General features: G+C 46.6%; 1 pseudogene; it reads right to left on the bottom strand.

The window, feature by feature from the left end:
- Positions 1-1,071: 1,071 nt before the first annotated feature.
- Positions 1,072-16,045, bottom strand: LOC129351634 (inositol monophosphatase 1-like; annotated as a pseudogene).
- Between the last annotated feature and the right edge of the window lie 404 nt (positions 16,046-16,449).

The raw sequence follows: 16,449 nt of genomic DNA, 5'->3' as shown, positions 1-16,449 counted from the left end.
CTGAATACACACACTGAACACACACACTGAACACACACACTGAACACACACACTGAATACACACTGAACACACACACTGAACACACACTGAACACACACTGAACACACACACTGAACACACACACTGAACACACACACTGAACACACACACTGAACACACACTGAACACACACTGAACACACACTGAACACACACACTGAATACACACACTGAACACACACTGAACACACACAATGAACACACACAAAAATGATTGTTTTTGTTGACCAAGATGTGTCCAGATGTGGAGGTGAAAGTTCAAACCCAACATCGTCTCGTACACAAACTCTAGTGAAGCCAGAGAAACCATGGCGTCTCTGAGGACAGATCAGAAACATAGAGCTGAGCTGATTGTCCAGGAATGAACCAAAATATTCACATTTGCCAAAGTTTCAACAGGTTGGCCATCAGGAGAAACTGGGACCACTTTACTTTCAGGTTTTGTTTAGGTCATTTAGTTAGCTCCACCGCTTTATGAAAATGAAACATTAATGATAAATTATAAATTCTCATTTAGTGATATAAACTATATTAGTTGTGTTACCTCCCCACACCACAAGAGGCAGTATGACGCCTGAAAAGATGAGACAAAAGAGCAGATTTAGAAGAACACAGGAAGCTACAGTCTGTTAAAAACTGTGAGCTGCACTAAATAATAGAGAGAAGCTCAAACAGAAGCTGAGAGTGAAAATCCTTCCAAAAGGTGAAGTATATCACAGATTTATAAAAAAAAACAAACAAACAAAAAAAAACGGAGGATGACATAGGAAACAGCGCCCCCTTCACTTCTGGAGTGAAATGGTCCCATTTCCATATAAGGTCTGAGTAACAGCGGTCCGTCCGCCTTCCTGTTAGCTGCGGCAGGTCCTTCTCAACTGGACCATTTCCTGGAAAAATTCTAGCAGCACCTTGGTCTCTGACCCGGTTTGGAGCAGAACCTGCCTCCAAACGGGTCAGTTCCCCTGAGAGACTCAGGGCCGCCGGCTGGACTCAGGTGTGTTTCAACGCTTCATTAAACTGGCCGCGAGGCGCAGCGGCATGATGCTGCAGCGGCATGATGCTGCAGCGGCTCCTCCGCAAATGCTCCCCCCTGCTTGAGATCTGGGTCACAAAATATGGAAATGCATAAGTCGGTTCTTCTGGTTCCGTTGCTGGGAGGTGGGAAGCTGCTAATGATCGGGTCAGCGGTGGTTCTGGTGAGCAGAACCTGGGAGAACCTGCTGGGGCAGAATAAAGACTCGGACTCTATGTTCTGGCTGGACCCTTTAATCAGAGGCAGCAGGCGGCGCATCGTCTCTGTCCGGCCTGTAGGGGGCGATCTGCTCCACCATCCGCAGCGCCACACTGCGGTTGTTGGCCGCCACGATCCTCCTGGACATCAGGTCCATGTCTCCACCTGGACAGAGACAGGCGTGTGAGGCGGCGGCGGGAGACAGCGAGCCAAGCCGTGGCGTCCTCACCGTCCACATCCATCACGACTCCTCCAGCCTCCAGAACCAGCAACGATCCAGCGGCAACGTCCCAGATGTGCATCCCCATCTCAGTAGGCCTCCACGCAGCCGGACGCAACAAGGCTCAGGTTGACGGCTGCAGTGCCGGCGCCACGCACCCTGCAGACACACAGGGTTAGATACAGGCAACCCGGGGCAACAAAGGGCAACACAGGACAATAGGAGGTAACAAGGAGTAACACAGGGCAAAGTAGTACAGGTACTACAGGTACTACAGGTACCACAGGTATTACAGGTACTACAGGTACCATAGGTACCACAGGTACTACAGGTACCACAGGTACCACAGGTACCACAGGTACTACAGGTACTACAGGTACACAGGTACTACAGGTACTACAGGTACCATAGGTACCACAGGTACTACAGGTACCATAGGTACCACAGGTACTACAGGTACCATAGGTACCACAGGTACTACAGGTACTACAGGTACTACAGGTACTACAGGTACCATAGGTACCACAGGTACTACAGGTACCATAGGTACCACAGGTACTACAGGTACCATAGGTACCACAGGTACTACAGGTACTACAGGTACTACAGGTACCACAGGTACTACAGGTACTACAGGTACCACAGGTACTACAGGTACTACAGGTACCATAGGTACCACAGGTACTACAGGTACCATAGGTACCACAGGTACTACAGGTACCACAGGTACTACAGGTACTACAGGTACCACAGGTACTACAGGTACCACAGGTACCACAGGTACTACAGGTACTACAGGTACTACAGGTACCACAGGTACTACAGGTACTATAGGTACTACAGGTACTACAGGTACTACAGGTACTACAGGTACCACAGGTACTACAGGTACTACAGGTACTACAGGTACTACAGGTACTACAGGTACTACAGGTACCACAGGTACTACAGGTACTACAGGTACCACAGGTACTACAGGTACTACAGGTACCACAGGTACCACAGGTACTACAGGTACCACAGTACTACAGGTACCACAGGTACTACAGGTACTACAGGTACTACAGGTACTACAGGTACCACAGGTACTACAGGTACTACAGGTACTACAGGTACTACAGGTACCACAGGTACTACAGGTACTACAGGTACCACAGGTACTACAGGTACTACAGGTACTACAGGTACCATAGGTACTACAGGTACTACAGGTACTACAGGTACCACAGGTACTACAGGTACTACAGGTACTACAGGTACCACAGGTACTACAGGTACTACAGGTACTACAGGTACTACAGGTACTACAGGTACCACAGGTACTACAGGTACCACAGGTACTACAGGTACTACAGGTACTATAGGTACTACAGGTACTACAGGTACCACAGGTACTACAGGTACCACAGGTACCACAGGTACTACAGGTACTACAGGTACCACAGGTACTACAGGTACCACAGGTACTACAGGTACTACAGGTACTACAGGTACCACAGGTACTACAGGTACTACAGGTACCACAGGTACTACAGGTACTACAGGTACCATAGGTACCACAGGTACTACAGTACCACAGGTACTACAGGTACCACAGGTACTACAGGTACTACAGGTACCACAGGTACTACAGGTACTACAGGTACCACAGGTACTACAGGTACCATAGGTACAGGTACTACAGGTACCACAGGTACTACAGGTACACAGGTACTACAGGTACTACAGGTACCACAGGTACTACAGGTACTACAGGTACCATAGGTACCACAGGTACTACAGGTACTACAGGTACTACAGGTACCACAGGTACTACAGGTACCACAGGTACTACAGGTACCACAGGTACCACAGGTACTACAGGTACCACAGGTACCACAGGTACTACAGGTACCATAGGTACCACAGGTACTACAGGTACTACAGGTACCACAGGTACTACAGGTACCACAGGTACTACAGGTACTACAGGTACCACAGGTACCACAGGTACTACAGGTACCACAGGTACCACAGGTACTACAGGTACCACAAGTACTACCGGTACTACAGGTACTACAGGTACCACAGGTACTACAGTACTACAGGTACTACAGGTACCACAGGTACTACAGGTACCACAGGTACTACAGGTACTACAGGTACCACAGGTACCACAGGTACTAGGTACCACAGGTACCACAGGTACTACAGGTACCACAGGTACTACCGGTACTACAGGTACTACAGGTACCACAGGTACCACAGGTACTACAGGTACTACAGGTACTACAGGTACTACATTTACTACAGGTACCACAGGTACTACAGGTACTAGAGGTACTACAGGTACCACAGGTACTACAGGTACTACAGGTACCACAGGTACTACAGGTACTACAGGTACCACAGGTACCACAGGTACCACAGGTACTACAGGTACTACAGGTACTACAGGTACCACAGGTACCACAGGTACCACAGGTACTACAGGTACTACAGGTACCACAGGTACCACAGGTACTACCGTACTACAGGTACTACAGGTACCACAGGTACTACAGGTACCACAGGTACTACAGGTACTACAGGTACCACAGGTACCACAGGTACTACAGGTACCACAGGTACCACAGGTACTACAGGTACTACAGGTACTACAGGTACCACAGGTACCACAGGTACTACAGGTACTACAGGTACCACAGGTACTACAGGTACCACAGGTACTACAGGTACTACAGGTACTACAGGTACCACAGGTACTACAGGTACTACAGGTACCACAGGTACTACAGGTACTACAGGTACCATAGGTACCACAGGTACTACAGGTACCACAGGTACTACAGGTACCACAGGTACTACAGGTACTACAGGTACCACAGGTACTACAGGTACTACAGGTACCACAGGTACTACAGGTACCATAGGTACCACAGGTACTACAGGTACCACAGGTACTACAGGTACCACAGGTACTACAGGTACTACAGGTACCACAGGTACTACAGGTACTACAGGTACTATAGGTACCACAGGTACTACAGGTACTACAGGTACTACAGGTACCACAGGTACTACAGGTACCACAGGTACTACAGGTACCACAGGTACCACAGGTACTACAGGTACCACAGGTACCACAGGTACTACAGGTACCATAGGTACCACAGGTACTACAGGTACTACAGGTACCACAGGTACTACAGGTACCACAGGTACTACAGGTACTACAGGTACCACAGGTACCACAGGTACTACAGGTACCACAGGTACCACAGGTACTACAGGTACCACAAGTACTACCGGTACTACAGGTACTACAGGTACCACAGGTACTACAGTACTACAGGTACTACAGGTACCAGGTACTACAGGTACCACAGGTACTACAGGTACTACAGGTACCACAGGTACCACAGGTACTACAGGTACCACAGGTACCACAGGTACTACAGGTACCACAGGTACTACAGGTACTACAGGTACTACAGGTACCACAGGTACCACAGGTACTACAGGTACTACAGGTACTACAGGTACTACATTTACTACAGGTACCACAGGTACTACAGGTACTAGAGGTACTACAGGTACCACAGGTACCACAGGTACTACAGGTACCACAGGTACTACCGGTACTACAGGTATACAGGTACCACAGGTACCACAGGTACTACAGGTACTACAGGTACTACATTTACTACAGGTACCACAGGTACTACAGGTACCAGAGGTACTACAGGTACCACAGGTACCACAGGTACTACAGGTACCACAGGTACTACAGGTACTACAGGTACCACAGGTACTACAGGTACTACAGGTACTACAGGTACCACAGGTACCACAGGTACTACAGGTACTACAGGTACCACAGGTACTACAGGTACCACAGGTACTACAGGTACTACAGGTACCACAGGTACCACAGGTACTACAGGTACCACAGGTACTACAGGTACCACAGGTACCACAGGTACTAGAGGTACTACAGGTACCACAGGTACCACAGGTACTACAGGTACCACAGGTACCACAGGTACTACAGGTACCACAGGTACAGGTACTACATTTACTACAGGTACCACAGGTACTACAGGTACTAGAGGTACTACAGGTACTAGAGGTACTACAGGTACCACAGGTACCACAGGTACTACAGGTACCACAGGTACCACAGGTACTACAAGTACTACAGGTACCACAGGTACACAGGTACTACATTTACTACAGGTACCACAGGTACTACAGGTACCACAGGTACTACATTTACTACAGGTACCACAGGTACTACAGGTACTAGAGGTACTACAGGTACCACAGGTACCACAGGTACTACAGGTACCACAGGTACCACAGGTACTACAGGTACCACAAGTACTACCGGTACTACAGGTACTACAGGTACCACAGGTACTACAGTACTACAGGTACTACAGGTACCACAGGTACTACAGGTACTACAGGTACCACAGGTACTACAGGTACTACAGGTACCACAGGTACTACAGGTACTACAGGTACTAGGTACTACAGGTACCACAGGTACTACAGGTACTACAGGTACCACAGGTATTACAGGTACTACAGGTACCATAGGTACCACAGGTACTACAGGTACCACAGGTACCACAGGTACCACAGGTACTACAGGTACTACAGGTACTACAGGTACTACAGGTACCACAGGTACTACAGGTACTACAGGTACTACAGGTACTACAGGTACCACAGGTACTACAGGTACTACAGGTACCACAGGTACTACAGGTACTACAGGTACTACAGGTACCACAGGTACTACAGGTACTACAGGTACTACAGGTACTACAGGTACCACAGGTACTACAGGTACTACAGGTACCACAGGTACTACAGGTACTACAGGTACTACAGGTACTACAGGTACTACAGGTACCACAGGTACTACAGGTACCACAGGTACTACAGGTACTACAGGTACCATAGGTACTACAGGTACTACAGGTACCACAGGTACTACAGGTACCACAGGTACCACAGGTACTACAGGTACTACAGGTACCACAGGTACTACAGGTACCACAGGTACTACAGGTACTACAGGTACTACAGGTACCACAGGTACTACAGGTACTACAGGTACCACAGGTACTACAGGTACTACAGGTACCATAGGTACCACAGGTACTACAGGTACCACAGGTACTACAGGTACCACAGGTACTACAGGTACTACAGGTACCACAGGTACTACAGGTACTACAGGTACCACAGGTACTGAGGTACCATAGGTACCACAGGTACTACAGGTACCACAGGTACTACAGGTACCACAGGTACTACAGGTACTACAGGTACCACAGGTACTACAGGTACTACAGGTACCATAGGTACCACAGGTACTACAGGTACTACAGGTACTACAGGTACCACAGGTACTACAGGTACCACAGGTACTACAGGTACCACAGGTACCACAGGTACTACAGGTACCACAGGTACCCACAGGTACTACAGGTACCATAGGTACCACAGGTACTACAGGTACTACAGGTACCACAGGTACTACAGGTACCACAGGTACTACAGGTACTACAGGTACACAGGTACCACAGGTACTACAGGTACCACAGGTACAGGTACCACAAGTACTACCGGTACTACAGGTACTACAGGTACCACAGGTACTACAGTACTACAGGTACTACAGGTACCACAGGTACTACAGGTACCACAGGTACTACAGGTACTACAGGTACCACAGGTACCACAGGTACTACAGGTACCACAGGTACCACAGGTACTACAGTACCACAGGTACTACCGGTACTACAGGTACCACAGGTACCACAGGTACTACAGGTACTACAGGTACTACAGGTACTACATTTACTACAGGTACCACAGGTACTACAGGTACTAGAGGTACTACAGGTACCACAGGTACCACAGGTACTACAGGTACCACAGGTACTACCGGTACTACAGGTACTACAGGTACCACAGGTACCACAGGTACTACAGGTACTACAGGTACTACATTTACTACAGGTACCACACAGGTACTACAGGTACTAGAGGTACTACAGGTACCACAGGTACCACAGGTACTACAGGTACCACAGGTACTACAGGTACTACAGGTACCACAGGTACTACAGGTACTACAGGTACTACAGGTACCACAGGTACCACAGGTACTACAGGTACTACAGGTACCACAGGTACTACAGGTACCACAGGTACTACAGGTACTACAGGTACCACAGGTACCACAGGTACTACAGGTACCACAGGTACTACAGTACACAGGTACCACAGGTACTAGAGGTACTACAGGTACCACAGGTACCACAGGTACTACAGGTACCACAGGTACCACAGGTACTACAGGTACCACAGGTACTACAGGTACTACATTTACTACAGGTACCACAGGTACTACAGGTACTAGAGGTACTACAGGTACTAGAGGGTACTACAGGTACCACAGGTACCACAGGTACTACAGGTACCACAGGTACCACAGGTACTACAAGTACTACAGGTACCACAGGTACTACAGGTACTACATTTACTACAGGTACCACAGGTACTACAGGTACCACAGGTACTACATTTACTACAGGTACCACAGGTACTACAGGTACCAGAGGTACTACAGGTACCACAGGTACCACAGGTACTACAGGTACCACAGGTACCACAGGTACTACAGGTACTACAGGTACCACAGGTACTACAGGTACTACAGGTACCACAGGTACTACAGGTACTACAGGTACCACAGGTACTATAGGTACTACAGGTACCACAGGTACCACAGGTACTACAGGTACCACAGGTACCACAGGTACTACAGGTACTACAGGTACCACAGGTACTACAGGTACTACAGGTACTACAGGTACCACAGGTACCACAGGTACTACAGGTACCACAGGTACTACAGGTACTACAGGTACTACAGGTACTATAGGTACTACAGGTACTACAGGTACCACAGGTACTACAGGTACTACAGGTACTACAGGTACCACAGGTACCACAGGTACTACAGGTACTACAGGTACCACAGGTACTATAGGTACTACAGGTACTACAGGTACTACAGGTACTATAGGTACTACAGGTACTACAGGTACTACAGGTACCACAGGTACTACAGGTACTACAGGTACCACAGGTACTACAGGTACTACAGGTACCACAGGTACTATAGGTACTACAGGTACTACAGGTACTACAGGTACTATAGGTACTACAGGTACTATAGGTACTACAGGTACCACAGGTACTATAGGTACTACAGGTACTATAGGTACTACAGGTACCACAGGTACCACAGGTATAGGTACTATAGGTACTACAGGTACCACAGGTACCACAGGTACTATAGGTACTACAGGTACTACAGGTACTACAGGTACCACAGGTACTACAGGTACCACAGGTACTATAGGTACTACAGGTACTACAGGTACCACAGGTACCACAGGTACTACAGGTACTACAGGTACTACAGGTACTACAGGTACTACAGGTACTACAGGTACCACAGGTACTATAGGTACTACAGGTACCACAGGTACTATAGGTACTACAGGTACCACAGGTACTACAGGTACTACAGGTACCACAGGTACTACAGGTACTACAGGTACCACAGGTACTACAGGTACTACAGGTACTACAGGTACTACAGGTACTACAGGTACCACAGGTACTATAGGTACTACAGGTACTACAGGTACTATAGGTACTACAGGTACTACAGGTACCACAGGTACTACAGGTACTACAGGTACTACAGGTACTACAGGTACTACAGGTACTACAGGTACCACAGGTACTATAGGTACTACAGGTACCACAGGTACTATAGGTACTACAGGTACCACAGGTACTACAGTACCCGTGCACTGGGAGGCTCAGGATGTTCCTCAGGCTGCTGAAGATCTTGTCCACAACTTCTGGGTCTCTGTTGGATCCGAACTCGGTGGCGATGATGGAGCGGTGAACATCTGGAATCAACAGGTTGGGTCTGCTGCTGCTCTCAGGAGATTATTGGTGATCATTGCTGACTCACCTGTCTGATCAGAAACCTGCAGCGGCTCCCCGTTGCAGAACGCTCCCCGGCCCCGCCGGGCTGTGAACATCTTGTCCTCTAGGCAGCTGTAGACCACGCCCACCTCCACCTGAGGACGACATCAGCAGATTGCTTCCTTAAGACAACTCACCCTGTTTCTCTAAACCAGTTTAGCTGAAAGAATTTTATCATGATTATAATAATATTAATAGAAAGTTGTGGAAAAATAATTGCAGTTTGGACGTTGGGCTCCCTTCCAGGCTCCGTAGATCCGCCGCTCACTGATGTTTCTCCAGAACTGAAGCTTCAACCTGAATCATTAAAACCTGGACGGCTCCAAACTTCCTGCTTCAAATTCTGAACAGAACCTGATCAGTGGATCAGTGGATCACTGATCAGTGGATCACTGATCACTGATCAGTGGATCACTGATCAGTGGATCACTGATCACTGATCAGTGGATCACTGATCACTGATCAGTGGATCACTGATCAGTGGATCACTGATCACTGATCAGTGGATCACTGATCTGGGTCAAATGATCCTCCAGTGATGAAGTAAAGAAGCTCTGAGCTTCTTATTTAAATCCCCTATTAGCTTCTAGGGTTTTCTTCCTTCATCTGCAGAATCCATGAATCTTTTTCTCCATCATCAGCTCTATCAGCTTTTTCTGAAATATTTGCAGGTTGCTGGAGGACAAACTGTCCACTTTTTCTCACTTTCTACTTTGCTCCAATCTGCATCTTTGCATGTCTCTGTTATTTTAGGTTAGGTTCCTGTAGTGTCGTCTGTCTGTAGCTCACACATTATTTCACATTGACACAGCAATAAAATCATACAACTGGAGACATCTTTAAAACATACATGAAATAAAATAAATATAATAAATGCATCACCACTGGAAGACGTGTAGAAAGTGCTTCAATATGTTAGAATGCTAGTTGCCCCGCCTCCCTCTATTGCCCCTCCCAGAGGCAGCAGCATCATAGAGCCTGATGGACTGGAGGACAAAAGAGTTTTAATCCTCAGCTGAACAAACCAGTGAGACGAACCTTTTACTGAGGGACTGAACCCAGTTTAGACAGTGTCCTCTAGGACTGAGTTTAGACAGTGTCCTCTAGGACTGAGTTTAGACAGTGTCCTCTAGGACTGAGTTTAGACAATGTCCTCTAGGACTGAGTTTAGACAATGTCCTCTGGGACTGAACCGAGTTTAGACAATGTCCTCTAGGACTGAGTTTAGACAGTGTCCTCTAGGACTGAGTTTAGACAATGTCCTCTAGGACTGAGTTTAGACAATGTCCTCTGGGACTGAACCGAGTTTAGACAATGTCCTCTAGGACTGAGTTTAGACAGTGTCCTCTAGGACTGAACTGAGTTTAGACAATGTCCTCTAGGACTGAGTTTAGACAGTGTCCTCTGGGACTGAACTGAGTTTAGACAATGTCCTCTAGGACTGAGTTTAGACAGTGTCCTCTAGGACTGAGTTTAGACAGTGTCCTCTGGGACTGAACTGAGTTTAGACAATGTCCTCTAGGACTGAGTTTAGACAGTGTCCTCTAGGACTGAGTTTAGACAGTGTCCTCTAGGACTGAACTGAGTTTGGACAGTGTCCTCTAGGACTGAACTGAGTTTGGACAGTGTCCTCTAGGACTGAACTGAGTTTAGACAATGTCCTCTAGGACTGAACTGAGTTTGGACAGTGTCCTCTAGGACTGAGTTTAGACAATGTCCTCTAGGACTGAGTTTAGACAGTGTCCTCTAGGACTGAGTTTAGACAGTGTCCTCTAGGACTGAGTTTAGACAATGTCCTCTAGGACTGAGTTTAGACAGTGTCCTCTAGGACTGAACTGAGTTTAGACAGTGTCCTCTAGGACTGAGTTTAGACAGTGTCCTCTGGGACTGAACCGAGTTTAGACAGTGTCCTCTAGGACTGAGTTTAGACAGTGTCCTCTAGGACTGAGTTTAGACAGTGTCCTCTAGGACTGAGTTTAGACAGTGTCCTCTAGGACTGAACTGAGTTTAGACAATGTCCTCTAGGACTGAGTTTAGACAGTGTCCTCTAGGACTGAACTGAGTTTAGACAGTGTCCTCTAGGACTGAACTGAGTTTAGACAGTGTCCTCTAGGACTGAGTTTAGACAGTGTCCTCTAGGACTGAGTTAGACAGTGTCCTCTAGGACTGAGTTTAGACAGTGTCCTCTAGGACTGAACTGAGTTTAGACAGTGTCCTCTAGGACTGAGTTTAGACAATGTCCTCTAGGACTGAGTTAGACAGTGTCCTCTAGGACTGAACTGAGTTTAGACAGTGTCCTCTAGGACTGAGTTTAGACAATGTCCTCTAGGACTGAGTTTAGACAATGTCCTCTAGGACTGAGTTTAGACAGTGTCCTCTAGGACTGAACTGAGTTTAGACAGTGTCCTCTAGGACTGAGTTTAGACAGTGTCCTCTAGGACTGAGTTTAGACAGTGTCCTCTAGGACTGAGTTTAGACAGTGTCCTCTAGGACTGAGTTTAGACAGTGTCCTCTAGGACTGAGTTAAGAACAAATGTCCTCTAGGACTGAACCGAGTTTAGACAGTGTCCTCTAGGACTGAACCGAGTTTAGACAATGTCCTCTAGGACTGAGTTTAGACAGTGTCCTCTAGGACTGAGTTTAGACAGTGTCCTCTAGGACTGAACTGAGTTTAGACAGTGTCCTCTAGGACTGAGTTTAGACAGTGTCCTCTAGGACTGAGTTTAGACAGTGTCCTCTGTTCCACCATCGTCTCCACAGACTCCAGGGTTAGGGGTGTGTGTCTCTGTGTGATTATGATTGTCTGTGTCTCTCTCTTCTTTGTGATGACCCCCCAGCAAACAATTGTGTAGAATATTACAGTAGACCCAATGGACTTATGAAACATGGACAGGAGCTTAGAGCACAGACGATGCACTGGCTGTTAGCTGAGATGCTGACATAATGCTGCCATCAAATAACCGTTCTGCTTCTCCAGTTGACTCCGTCTCTTGGTCCTGAACTCTGTTTGTCTCTGGATAAAGGTTGGCTGAACTTCTACTGATTATGGTTTTAGTTATCAGATTCTTTGCTCAATTTGAAAATATTTTTGTGTTCTGTTTGTGCCACCAGGGGGCTCCACCAGACTGAGGGAAGGACAGAGTCATGTGACCAAATCTTACCCTTTTGTTGATGGTGAAGCCGATGGAGATGGCGATGAAGGGAAACTGCAGACAAACATGAGATGTGATTCAGGCGTGGGGAGACAGCGGCGCCTCCTGCAGGCGCTAACAGGGAGCTACACATTTTACTGAGGGGGCGATGAAGGATCAACACACAGACACACACAGGGATGCATTAAACCTCTGACATCAGCAGTCACCCAATAACGCAGAGTCAATAATGTGATGTTCTGCAGTTCAGTTAAAGCATTTATAAGCATTTACCGTATAGAATTTAGTAAGTAAACCGTTAAAATAATTCACATCCTGTTTCCAACCCAATGCTGAACCGGTTACAGACTCAGGAGTCGTCTGCAGGACTTCTGCTAAGATCCGCTGGTCGTCTGGTGCCAACTCTGTTAGATTCATATTTCTTTGTTGGTCTGCTTCTAAAAAACCTTCGTCTCTGATTCCATCTGTGGGATTTTTGGCTGCAAAAATGATCCATAGTTTCACACTGCAGGTTCCTCCAGTTTGCTTTCTGGAAGAAATAAAACTTTGCATCTGCAAAGTTCAACTCCTGTTGCATGAAGGAGCTTTTAATTGTATTAATAGATTTTTTTTTTGTTAGGAAAATGCATAAACTACGCATTAAATATTAAAAATTAGATGAAAAAAACTAATATTTACTGAGGGTGCAATAACGCCCCCCCAGTGGCTCCATTGGGAGGGACTAAAATCAGGCCTGGAGTTCACACGCTGTCCGAAGGTTATCCTGAGGCCACCATAGATCTAGACAGCATAGATCTAGAGGCTCCTGTTGAGGCTCTGTTCTCAACAGCTGGGGACAGGACACGAGGAGCTGCAGCCAATCAGGAACAGGGACACGAGGAGCTGCAGCCAATCAGGAACAGGGACATGAGGAGCTGCAGCCAATCAGGAACAGGGACATGAGGAGCTGCAGCCAATCAGGAACAGGGACATGAGGAGCTGCAGCCAATCAGGAACAGGGACACGAGGAGCTGCAGCCAATCAGGAACAGGGACATGAGGAGCTGCAGCCAATCAGGAACAGGGACACGAGGAGCTGCAGCCAATCAGGAACAGGGACATGAGGAGCTGCAGCCAATCAGGAACAGGGACATGAGGAGCTGCAGCCAATCAGGAACAGGGACATGAGGAGCTGCAGCCAATCAGGAACAGGGACATGAGGAGCTGCAGCCAATCAGGAACAGGGACATGAGGAGCTGCAGCCAATCAGGAACAGGGACATATTCTGAAGTAATAACTAAAAATGCAGTGTCTGATGTAAACATGAGGTGTATCCATAATTCAGCCATGGCGCTCATCATCTATCTGCCAATCAGAGGAGGCGTTGGAGTGATAAGCCCCGCCCACTTGGAACCGGCTGTGTGAGCGACGTTTACAGCAGGGATTCTCAACCTTTGTGACTGCAGGGTCATTGATATATTAGTTTTACCAAACTGATCTGTCTTTTGTTCAGTATAAAAATCAGATCCATGTTTGGTTTTCCCTCAAACACATCATATAAAATTACACCATAACGTGACAATCGCAAAGGTGATTTACTGATCATTTGGATGCAAACCTGCACATAAACAACATCTAAACAGAATCATAGAACGGATCAAACGGCAACTGGAGGAAAATTCTGGTGACCTCAGGGCCTTAGGGTCACCAGTAACCTGGGGACCTTATGTTCTTACTGGTGATTTTGGGGGCTTACTATCACGTCATTGATCAGATTGCTGTCCTTGGACAGATGAGTGCGATGAAATAAACTCACCCGTGAACGAAGTTGGTCGTCCCGTCGATGGGATCGATGATCCAAGTGGGGTCATCAGTCAGGATGCTCGGCTCACCTGCCGCTACAGACTCCTCCCCTATGAACCTGCCAATAAAAGACACAAAATATCAAAATGAAAGCACTTCCAGTTAGTCTGATTTTCACAATAAAAGCATGATCCAGAGAAACTTTTCTAAAGATGAAGCAAAGCCGTCAACCCCCCGAAGGTCCAAGGAGCTGATTCAAGGTGCTAGGAGGCGGAGCTTCATACCTGTGCTGAGGGAATTTCTCTTTCACTGATTGGATGATGAGTTGCTCCACCTTCTGGTCAGTTTGAGTGACTAAATCAACGGCGGAGCTCTTCGTCATCACCTTTCTGTCATCACTCAGAGCCTCACGCACCACCTGGTCAAAACCAGATAAAGTTGATTAATATATGATCTAACACATCAGAACCACATCTGGTGCAAAAACCATTCCAAAAATGGGTTTCAGCTTCAGCTCTCTCAATGGGTTCTAGTGGGTCGGGTTCCTCCCTGGAACCTGACCCACTCGACCATCTTTGTCAGGATGTCTCACCTCTCCAGCTTTCCGTGCGACAGCGACTGCGTGATCCATAACATTTTGCAAGATGTCGGCCATGTTGGAGGAGCAACTCCTGCAGAGTCATGGAGGTTAAAGGTCAAATCCGGTGAGGGGCAGATTCTGCTGAGGAACAGTACGTTCTCTTCTCCATCCAATTACAAATTTCTTTTCTCATTCTTACTCCTCAAAAAGGGTTAAAACATTTACGAACATTTAACATCATCAGTGGAACCAGGAGCTTCATTGTTTGACCCACAGAGCCGTCTGTGTCCACCGCACAAATGATGAATTATTCATCATTTCATGTCACTTGAAAAAAGCAGTTTTCTCAGTTATACTGATTCCTTGCAACTCCAGACTATTGAACAGTATATGGAGATTATAATAATTAATGCTCCTTCTGTTAAGCAGTTAACCTTGTCTTTAATTCATGCAGTAAATATAAACATTTCTGGACCCATGTCCAACTGAAAAATATTTGTAAAAAAATTACTTTTTCAGACAATCAAACGGTTTCCACTTGGTAAATAAAAAATAATTTGGTCTTTTTTTTCATTGTTATTTATTAATGTCTTAAGATTTTCTTTTTTCCCTCAAGATTTCAAAATGATCAGATCTTATCAGAAAGTTTATTGTGTGTGTGTGTGTGTGTGTGTGTGTGTGTGTGTGTGTGTGTGTGTGTGTGTGTGTGTGTGTGTGTGTGTTAGGGTTAGGTGTGTGTGTGTTTGGTGACCAATCAGCTGCGGCCATGAAGTTAACCCTCAGTCCGGTCATCAGTTTCTCCTCAGATGCTAAAAAAACTGAAGCTGTGCTTCAATAAAAACAGCGCTTTCGGACCGGAACCAGAACCAGAACCGGGAACAACGAACGGTACCGAGAAAACAATCGAACTCACCTGCTGTTGAGCTGCTTTGATTGTACTTCCTGGTTCTTCTTCTTCTTCTGCTGGTCCTCTGCCTCCCGCCCCCATGCTGCCCTCTGGTGGAGAGCAGCGGACGGGAGGCCAACAAACTGTGGCTTCTGTGTCAAATTAATTATCGAATATGAATCATTTTATTTTGAATAAATAAATACTCATAATATAACAAATAAAACAGAGTATATGTACTTACATATACAGTCAAACCACCATCACCACTTCAGTGGGCAGTCGGTTTCAGCTGCAACGGCCGGTTTTTGCCGAAAAGGGTTAATTTATCTTAATTAAAATAATGATATTGGTTATTTAACTATATTAGATCTTGAATATTTCACCTTTATTTAAATGAAAGAAGATGTTATGAGTCATAAGCTTGGAGCTGTCAATTAACCTAGTATACTTGCTGCTAAATCTGCAAGTGTCAGAGAAATGACTTAAC

This window comes from Poeciliopsis prolifica, unplaced genomic scaffold (genome assembly GCF_027474105.1).
Source record: "Poeciliopsis prolifica strain line A6 unplaced genomic scaffold, Auburn_PproV2 SCAFFOLD069, whole genome shotgun sequence".
In the NCBI taxonomy this organism is placed as follows: Eukaryota; Metazoa; Chordata; class Actinopteri; order Cyprinodontiformes; family Poeciliidae; genus Poeciliopsis; species Poeciliopsis prolifica.
The sequence above is the reverse complement of the archived record's forward strand: the minus strand, read 5'-3'. Positions and strand labels throughout refer to the sequence as shown.